This window comes from Lepidothrix coronata, unplaced genomic scaffold (genome assembly GCF_001604755.1).
Source record: "Lepidothrix coronata isolate B3197 unplaced genomic scaffold, Lepidothrix_coronata-1.0 Scaffold27, whole genome shotgun sequence".
Classification (NCBI taxonomy): Eukaryota; Metazoa; Chordata; class Aves; order Passeriformes; family Pipridae; genus Lepidothrix; species Lepidothrix coronata.
The window spans coordinates 400,030-407,969 of NW_016690207.1; the positions used below are offsets into that span (position 1 = coordinate 400,030).

General features: G+C 48.9%; 1 protein-coding gene across 1 annotated transcript in view; it reads right to left on the bottom strand.

Moving 5' to 3' along the window:
- Positions 1–7,940, bottom strand: part of KMT2A (lysine methyltransferase 2A) — a 41,185-nt gene that overhangs the window by 33,118 nt on the left and 127 nt on the right. The gene's annotated exons all lie outside the window — the stretch shown is intronic.

A 7,940-nucleotide genomic window follows, 5' to 3' on the forward strand; every position in this document is an offset into this window, starting at 1 on the left:
GAAAAACAACTTTTATATACACATACACAGCAGCTACAATTTACAGCTATGGAGTGATCAAAAAGAGTTACGGTGAAACAAAGGACAAATATACACAGAAAAAATCCTTAATGCATAAAATCTGCTGCTCCTATCAAACCACAAAGCTCTGCTCCTGTAAGCTATTATTCAAACCACCCTAAAGACATACTTCAGCAAAAGAAGTGTTTCCGTGTTTATTATTCTAGTACAAACATAGCTCAACTTCCTGCTAACTCATGTATAGCCTCTCTTTTTACTTCACTTCAGATTTGATCTTTAGGAGAGATGAAAACATGACTTACGCTGTGAAGCTCTTCCCTCTGACAGAGGTATGAGCCTCCCTGTCTACATAGGGCAGGTGCATCAGGGAGTCTCTTAAAGGTCAATCCCTTTCATCTGCCACCCAAATGTGTAGTGACACTTTTTTTTTTTGTATGTCATTACACCTTTCCTATTTTCACCTCAAGTATTCATGTTGGCTCTTCCCTTCAGAGCACTGTGTGATGTGGCCACATGCTGAGCTTTGAGAAGGGCAGGCACTGTGAGAACAGTATCCTGGAAGTGAAAAGGGGCAACACTGTGAAGGGTAAAAGTAAACTGTGCAAAGAAGTAACATTGTTCCCTCATGTTCTGCCTCCTGTTTTTTACATGGAATTTCTACTTCATCTACTTCCAGGACAGACCAATAAAGAGCACCTGAGCTACTGAAACCACAGTCTGGTTTTAAAGAAATTGAACCACACACACTGAGACCCACACCTGTGTCTATAGGAGTTGTGATGTGATGAAAAGCAGCAAGGCTTTAGATCAAACTATTTCTCAAAATTTTCTGCCTGGTTTCTGTCTGATGAGCTCCAGCATAAACAATTCAAATACACTAAGTGTTCTGACCAGCCAACCATCCAGGTTCTCAATGCAGATAACTGCTCTGGCCAGTCAAATACAACACATACCCCCTCGGGCTGCAGTTAATCACTGGAAGCCATCACCCGCACACGCTGCTGAAGGAGGGGGTGGCCATGGCCCTCCTCACATCCCTGCTGCCTATCTGCTCTCTGCACTTGCAGCAGTGATGCCAAGGAAACCGGAAAAAGCAATGATACAGCAACATAGAAGAAACAAAATTATGCCAAAAGGCATTGCTTCTGCCTGAGGCACCTGGCATCACGCAGAACCCCTGAAGGACATTTCCCGAAAGGGAGAAGCTACCGCTTCCCAACTTCCATCCTGCAGCAATGCAAGCGGAGCGAGAGCAGCTGCGGGAGCACGGCTGCCCGCTCCCAACACTGCGGATCAGCGGCTGTCACGCCTGCCTGCCGCTCCCGAGCACGTGGGCTCGCTGCAGGATGTAAACACTGCTGCGCTGTGCTGCTGCCTGCGTGGGCGCAGGCAGGGAAAGGGTCCCAGCCCCGACAAAGGGAGAGGCTGCCAGCGGAGACAGGTGCGGGCTGAATGCTCTCAACGCTGAGAAGGCACGCAGAGAAACAACAAGCACTCTAAGAACAGTCAGGTTTGGAAATGCAAAGGGAGCAGCCGCTCACCCCGTGCAATTTCCTGACTTGCACCGGCCTCCAAGTTCCTGTGGCTGCCATGAATCTTTTCTTCATCTTGTTATCCTGGGTCCTACAGTCATTATTTATTTTATCTGTGACTTCTAAATCAGTACTTGCCACATTTTTGACAATTGCCAGTCATAATCCACAGACTAGAACTGCCATTATTTTCAAACCGAGCCCTGTTACCTTACTTTTCCAATGGGATACATTAATTCTGGCTTTGGCCTGATAGTCTGGGAATGATAACTTTTTCCCCATGGCCTATCAAGCAGCCACCAGAATTGTCTACAGCAAAAAGGCTCCCTCCACAAAACAATCACTTTGGCTTCATTTACAAACACAAGTAGCATGACCAAAGCATCACCTGCATTATCTGGTTCAGTGACATTCATGAGTGTATAGATGACCTCTAAGCAGTCACTGTCACTACCTGAGAAAGCAGCTCTGTGACCTGTCAGAGATCAAGAAAGCCACTAAGTACCACTACGTGTTTGCCAAGCTAACCCATCCAGTTGGCCATCACATGTCAAAATGCAGCTTTGAGGCAAACAAGGCAGGAACAGTTTCCCTCTATTTTTTTAGAAGTGACTATAAAGCATGACAGATGGAGACTGATTAAAAAACATAATGATTCTGAACATGACCTCATTTACCTGAAAAAGGATAACGCAGTACAAAAAATTATTATATATACAAGGACATGGGAAGGTGTGCCTCGTGCAACACATGAAGCCTAACCAGGCATGCACAGGACAATCTCTCTGGGCAGCAAAGCTTACATGTACATCTCTGACTCAAACATTACACTATCCCACCTGGGTTCAACCTCAGAGTTGTGAGCAGATGAAGAAAGGCTTCTCCCCAGCTACTAAAGAACAGAGAAGTTGCAAGCAAACGTCTATCACAACACTTTTGAGCAAAATTACTTTTCAAAGAATTTCCAAGTAAAGATCTTGGAGGAAAATCCACCTTCAAATGAGAAACTACTCTACAGGTACTGACTGAAGTTCCGACCTCTGTCTGAGGAATAAAAGTATAACACATACTACTACAGATCTGTGAAGTTGCACAGGACTGTCACCAGCATTAAGCCAGCAATGCAGTTAATCCAATCAGCACCTGAAAAGGTTTATTTAATTTTACAATAGATTCACCTGACCTATACTTCTCTTCCCATTCTTCATCCTGGGTTTGGCCCCAATTAGGCAGCACCTCACCTTCTTGTAAAGGGATAAGCTATTTTTAGAAGCTCATTCAGATGCCTGCTTAGTAACTACAGCACAATATCTACCAGACTCAGCAGAGTAAACACCCTTGGAAGTTGGCAATTAGAGACAAACACTGCGTGCACTCTGTGCTGGTGTTGGGAGAGGAGTGGAGTCACCTGGGAGTTCAGGGAAATGCTTCCCAAGCCACAGCTTGTGATGCAACTTCAATAATAAGCAGCAGAGCACCTGGGGTGACCATTATGCATGGACTCAGATGAGGGTCCACTCATCCTTTCATTGTTTAATTCAACAGAAGCTCAGACCAAGAGTGATGCCCAGACTTGGCTGGGGCTTCCCCTCAGAGCAGCAACAACCTACAGACCACATCCTGAGAGCACAGGAGAACTCCTGGCTGGGTCACCCCCACATGACAACCCCCAAACTACAATGCTGCAGCTATACCCTCGGGAATCACGCACAGCAATACAACTGTGATTAGGACTGCAGCTTCTGGAGCCCCTTGGATGACACCTAATTTTAGAATTTGAAAGTGCATGTTGCTCTTTACAAGGCTGAGGCTCAGAGAGCACCTGTTCTGACAGTATTACTGAGCGTACAGATCTGTCTTGCCAGCTTGCTAGAGGGAAAATGAAAATATTCAGTGTTAGGAAGTAAGAGTACAGCCAGTAACAGTACAGCTAGTCAAGCTGCAAGTAGGAGACCAGACTAACTTACACCAGCAGCCCACTAACAACACAACTGGTCCTTACTTTCCATAGAGTCCAGGTTCCATCCTGGATGAGAAATTCTGAATTATGCTCCTCTGAACACAGAGGAATGCTTACTAGAGCACCTGAAACACCCTCATGCTGGTCACAACAAGCTTTCAAGGAAGAGGGTCAGTCAAACCATCACCTAGAAAGATTTAGCTTGGAGATAGTGAGAGAAAAGCCTAGAGCTGCTGTACTGATGCATTAAAAAAAGTCTTTTGTAGTAGCAAACTCATCTTTCGCTCCTAAAGAAATACATTTCCTAAAGAAATATTATTTAAGTCAAACTATGCTTCAGCTCAGCTCTGAGGGAATAGTAAACCCCCCTCTGGGAATTCTGTGCTATCCCTGAGAAGTGAAGAACCACTGACCCCAGGAGTCACCCAGTCTCTTCCCTTGTTTCCTCCAATGAGATGCTGGTAAAACCTGCAGTTCAGGCTCCTATGCCAACAGAGAAAGCAGGTAGTGAAACACTGTTGCGAGTCTGTCCCGGGAGCTTTCCAGTTGAAGGAAGCGCAATGCCGAAAAGCCCCTGGAACAAACTGATCAGTGCACTGCTGCTGCTCTGAAGCTGCCCTACCTGCCCACCACTCCTGCCAATGGGACCAGCCACACCACCTTCCACTCCAAAACAGCTTCCCAAATTCCTAACAAACTCCAACAAAATCCCTCTGAGGGTTTGGAGCACTGCACAACGCTGACCAACCCACACAAATGGGAACATCCCCAAGATGCTTAAAATATACTTTTATTTACACACATCTGACAAAGGAGCACTAGAGTCTTCAGGAAGGGAACAATGCACGAAGGAGCCTCTGTCTCTCAGGCCTGCATCTCCCTCACCATGTGCATGTACAGCGACCATGGTACCAGTGGCAGGCAGGGCTCTACACCTCCACCTCACACATTAAACACACGGGCAGTTTTATAGTAACTGACCAACATAACACTAGGAGAGGAAATTCTGAGACAAACAGAATTTTAATGCCCATGGAGGAAAGAAATTCATACTTCCAGCTCAGGCATGACTGTGCTGGCAGCATGGAAGCTGCTCCTTCCGCCCGGCACATGGATCTAGTGCCATTTGCAAAAAAACCAGCCATCAGCAAACATCCACAACTGGTAGAAGATTGTGCCCACATATAATTACAATAGTGCTACCAGAGGCACCACCATCACCACCACATCCCACTGCAAACCTTGGGCACCTGCAACTTTCAGCCAGTGCAAATTTTACTTCAGGGATATGCAGGAAGCTCTGAACTGACAGAAAGACCAGATATTTAACAACTACATTTATGCTTCTTTTATACCAAATATTGACATAACAAATCAAGAAAACACAACCCAGTTTTCCTTATTCCTACAGCACCACTCACTCAGAGCTGAAGGGCCAGTGCACAGTACAAACCCTGCTGTTCAAGCAGTTACAGCTTCACTGTGCAAAAAGTCCCGCTGGCAACTCTTGTGGTGCTAAAATCGAGTATCAGAATGTCGCTCCTTTAACAGGAGCTGGTTTCAAGATAACTCAGCACAACACTGAGCTACAGCAGAAGACAAGAATTTGTACAAAGTGACCTGAACCTGGGGAGAATGCCCTGACATCCCAGAATTCAGGTACCTTTTAAATGAGAAATAAAGTCTGCTATGTACCATAAAATGGCTAAGGAGACAAGGGAAAGACTGAGTCTAATACTTGTTCTGGACTTCAACATTTTACCATCAAACTTTGATGGTAATGCCCAAATTCAACAGGTGCCTGTGTACATGGGAATGAGGTCCAAAAGAAAAAAAAAAAAGCAGAGAGGAGAAGTTGTACATGAAAAGATAACAGAGTATTTCCTCTAATCCCCACCAGCTCCTGACCTCCAAGCAATTGCTCCAAGTTTATTCCTGATGCGGACTGTCAACCCAGCTGAAGACTGTAACTAGCCTGGTTCAGGTAAGACCCTCAACCTTGTGGAAGTGAACAGTGTGAGCACCAGGCAGTTATTGAAAGGGCATGGTGAGCCCTACTACAAAGGGGACTTCTGAAAGCCCCCTTCTAGTAGAACATCTCTGCCCAGAGCGGGTACCACATGGGTTCCCACACTGCACACAGCTGCCCTGTCCTCTAGAGAGACCACTGGTGGCACTCACGTGCTGATTTCCTACATGTGCCAGAGCTCTTTTCACAACCCTACTCCCACCCCCACAGAGAACTTGTACTGCAGGACAGAAAAGCTTGTGCTACAGCTTCTGGTGACCAGTAGCATCTGTGTGTTCTTCACTAGGACCACGATAAGTGCAGAGAAACTCATTGGCCAGGAGAACTACATCCTTCAATGCAAAAATGCTTTGTTTCTTAAGTATCACCAAAGGAGAGGAATCAACCGAGTTAACTCAATCTGAATATTTGTGAGGGTCTGCTCCCTGAGTACACCTCAGAGCGCCAGCACATGCTGTAAATCCAGAGTGAGGGAAAGCACCTGGGGTCTGCCCCTGCCTGGCTCACAAGGGGTCAGGTAAAGCTCAACCTACAGACACCAAGCCACAAAGCAACGTTTATCATTACTTTCCACTGTATGCAATATTATTAGACAGAAGTTTTTACGAGCTAAATAGAAAAGTTTTGTAAGAAGCAGAGTTCTTAAGATCCAAGAGACCCTGTGCTCAACAGCTGCCACGCCTAGAATGCATGCAAGCTATTTTATTTTAATGCAAAAATGCCCTAAAGGCCAATCTCACAAATATATCTCAAATATGTTTTGGAGCTTTTTTGAAATGCAAAAATAAACTTTAAGACAATTGAAATTAAACAAACAAACCACAGACCAATGTCATCTTAGAAAAAAAAGAAAGAAAAAAAAGAAACAAAGCAACTTGCCTTCCCCCACATGAAAATCTCCCCAGTTGTTAAGTCTGTGGTCAGCCTGGTTAGCCAGATCTCAGTCATTTCTGCCCCTGAACTAGTGCTGGTGAGATATTAACTGCTTCCCAGAGGACTCGGTGAATTCCACTGAGCCATGTCTACTTCAAACAGCAACGCGGACAATTATCCCAAAGCACAGCCCCTAAGGTGCCGGTGTTAATGAGAGGGCAGTGCGAGCCACACCCCAGAGTCCGTGCAGGTGAGGGGAGGACTGTCCCCACGCTCAGCTCTGCCCGTGCAAACACAACCCCGTCCCTCCCGCACCGCGGGAGCTGCTGCTCTGCAGCCCGGGAATTCCTCCAGCTCAGCCGCGAGCGAAGAGCTCCACTTCATGGCACCCAACAGAAAATACCAAAACGAAGCCGGAAAGACACGGGAAAACCGTATTTTCATGTGTCTTTTAATAAACTCTGCTTCGGCCAGCGATGGAAAAGGAAAGCAACTGCTCTTTAAATGGACAAAATATAGACAAAGATATGTTCACCCACCCTGCAACTGACACCCTGCCTGGAGAAGAAGAGACAGCACTGGCCCTTCAAAACCCCACAGACCCCTCCTGCTACAAAGAACCCAGGGAATTCTCTTGCCGGCGCAACGACGCAGCCAACGAGCGATGCAAAACATCGCTGCAGCTCGTAGTAAGTAACACACCCCCATCATGTCTTCCCTGTTCTGTCAATAGATGGGTTGTTGTCAGACCCCCGCTCCGGCTGCCTTAGCAAGCCTTAAAAAAAAAATAAAAATGAAGGCAGGAAGAAGAGCAACTCAGAAAAAAAAAAAAAAAAAAAAAAGATAAAAAAGGAGAGCCAGCGCTCCGTGTGCCAGCAAACGGCCTCGCACCGGGCCCGCCGCCCCGGGCTCCGCCTGGGCATCCACGGCAGCGAAAGGGAGGAGGAGGAAGAGGAGGAGGAAGAGGAGGAGGAGAGCCGGTGCGCGGCGCCCACCGCCGGGCCCGCAGGAGGGGCTGACAGCGCGGCCCTCCGAGCGGTCGAGCCCGAGGAAGGACGCGTCACCCCGCCGAGCATCCTCCGCACGGGGAGCCCCGCGGCCCCATCCATCCTACCTCGCTCCCGGCGGCGGGATGCGCGCTCCGCATCCCATCCCATCCCGCCCCGCCGCGGGAGCGGCGGGAGGCGGATAATGGAGGCGGCGGCGGGGAGGACGCACCGGCGGCAAGTCGCGTGCGCGGGGAGGGACCGCGGGGGCGGCGGGACCAGGAGCGGGACTGGCATCGACCCCCGCCCGCCAGGTCCCGCCGCCCCCCCCCCGCGGGGCGCGCCCTTTGTGCGGGGCGCGGGAGGTGTGTCCGGCGGCGGGCGGGCTGTGCGGGCAGGGCTGGGTGGGTGTGCCCGGGTGTGCTCGGGCCGCCGCCGCCGCCGGGGATGCTGCGCCCGGGACCCCCCCCCCCCCCCCCCCCCCCCCCCCCCCCCCCCCCCCCCCCCCCCCCCCCCCCCCCCCCCCCCCCCCCCCCCCC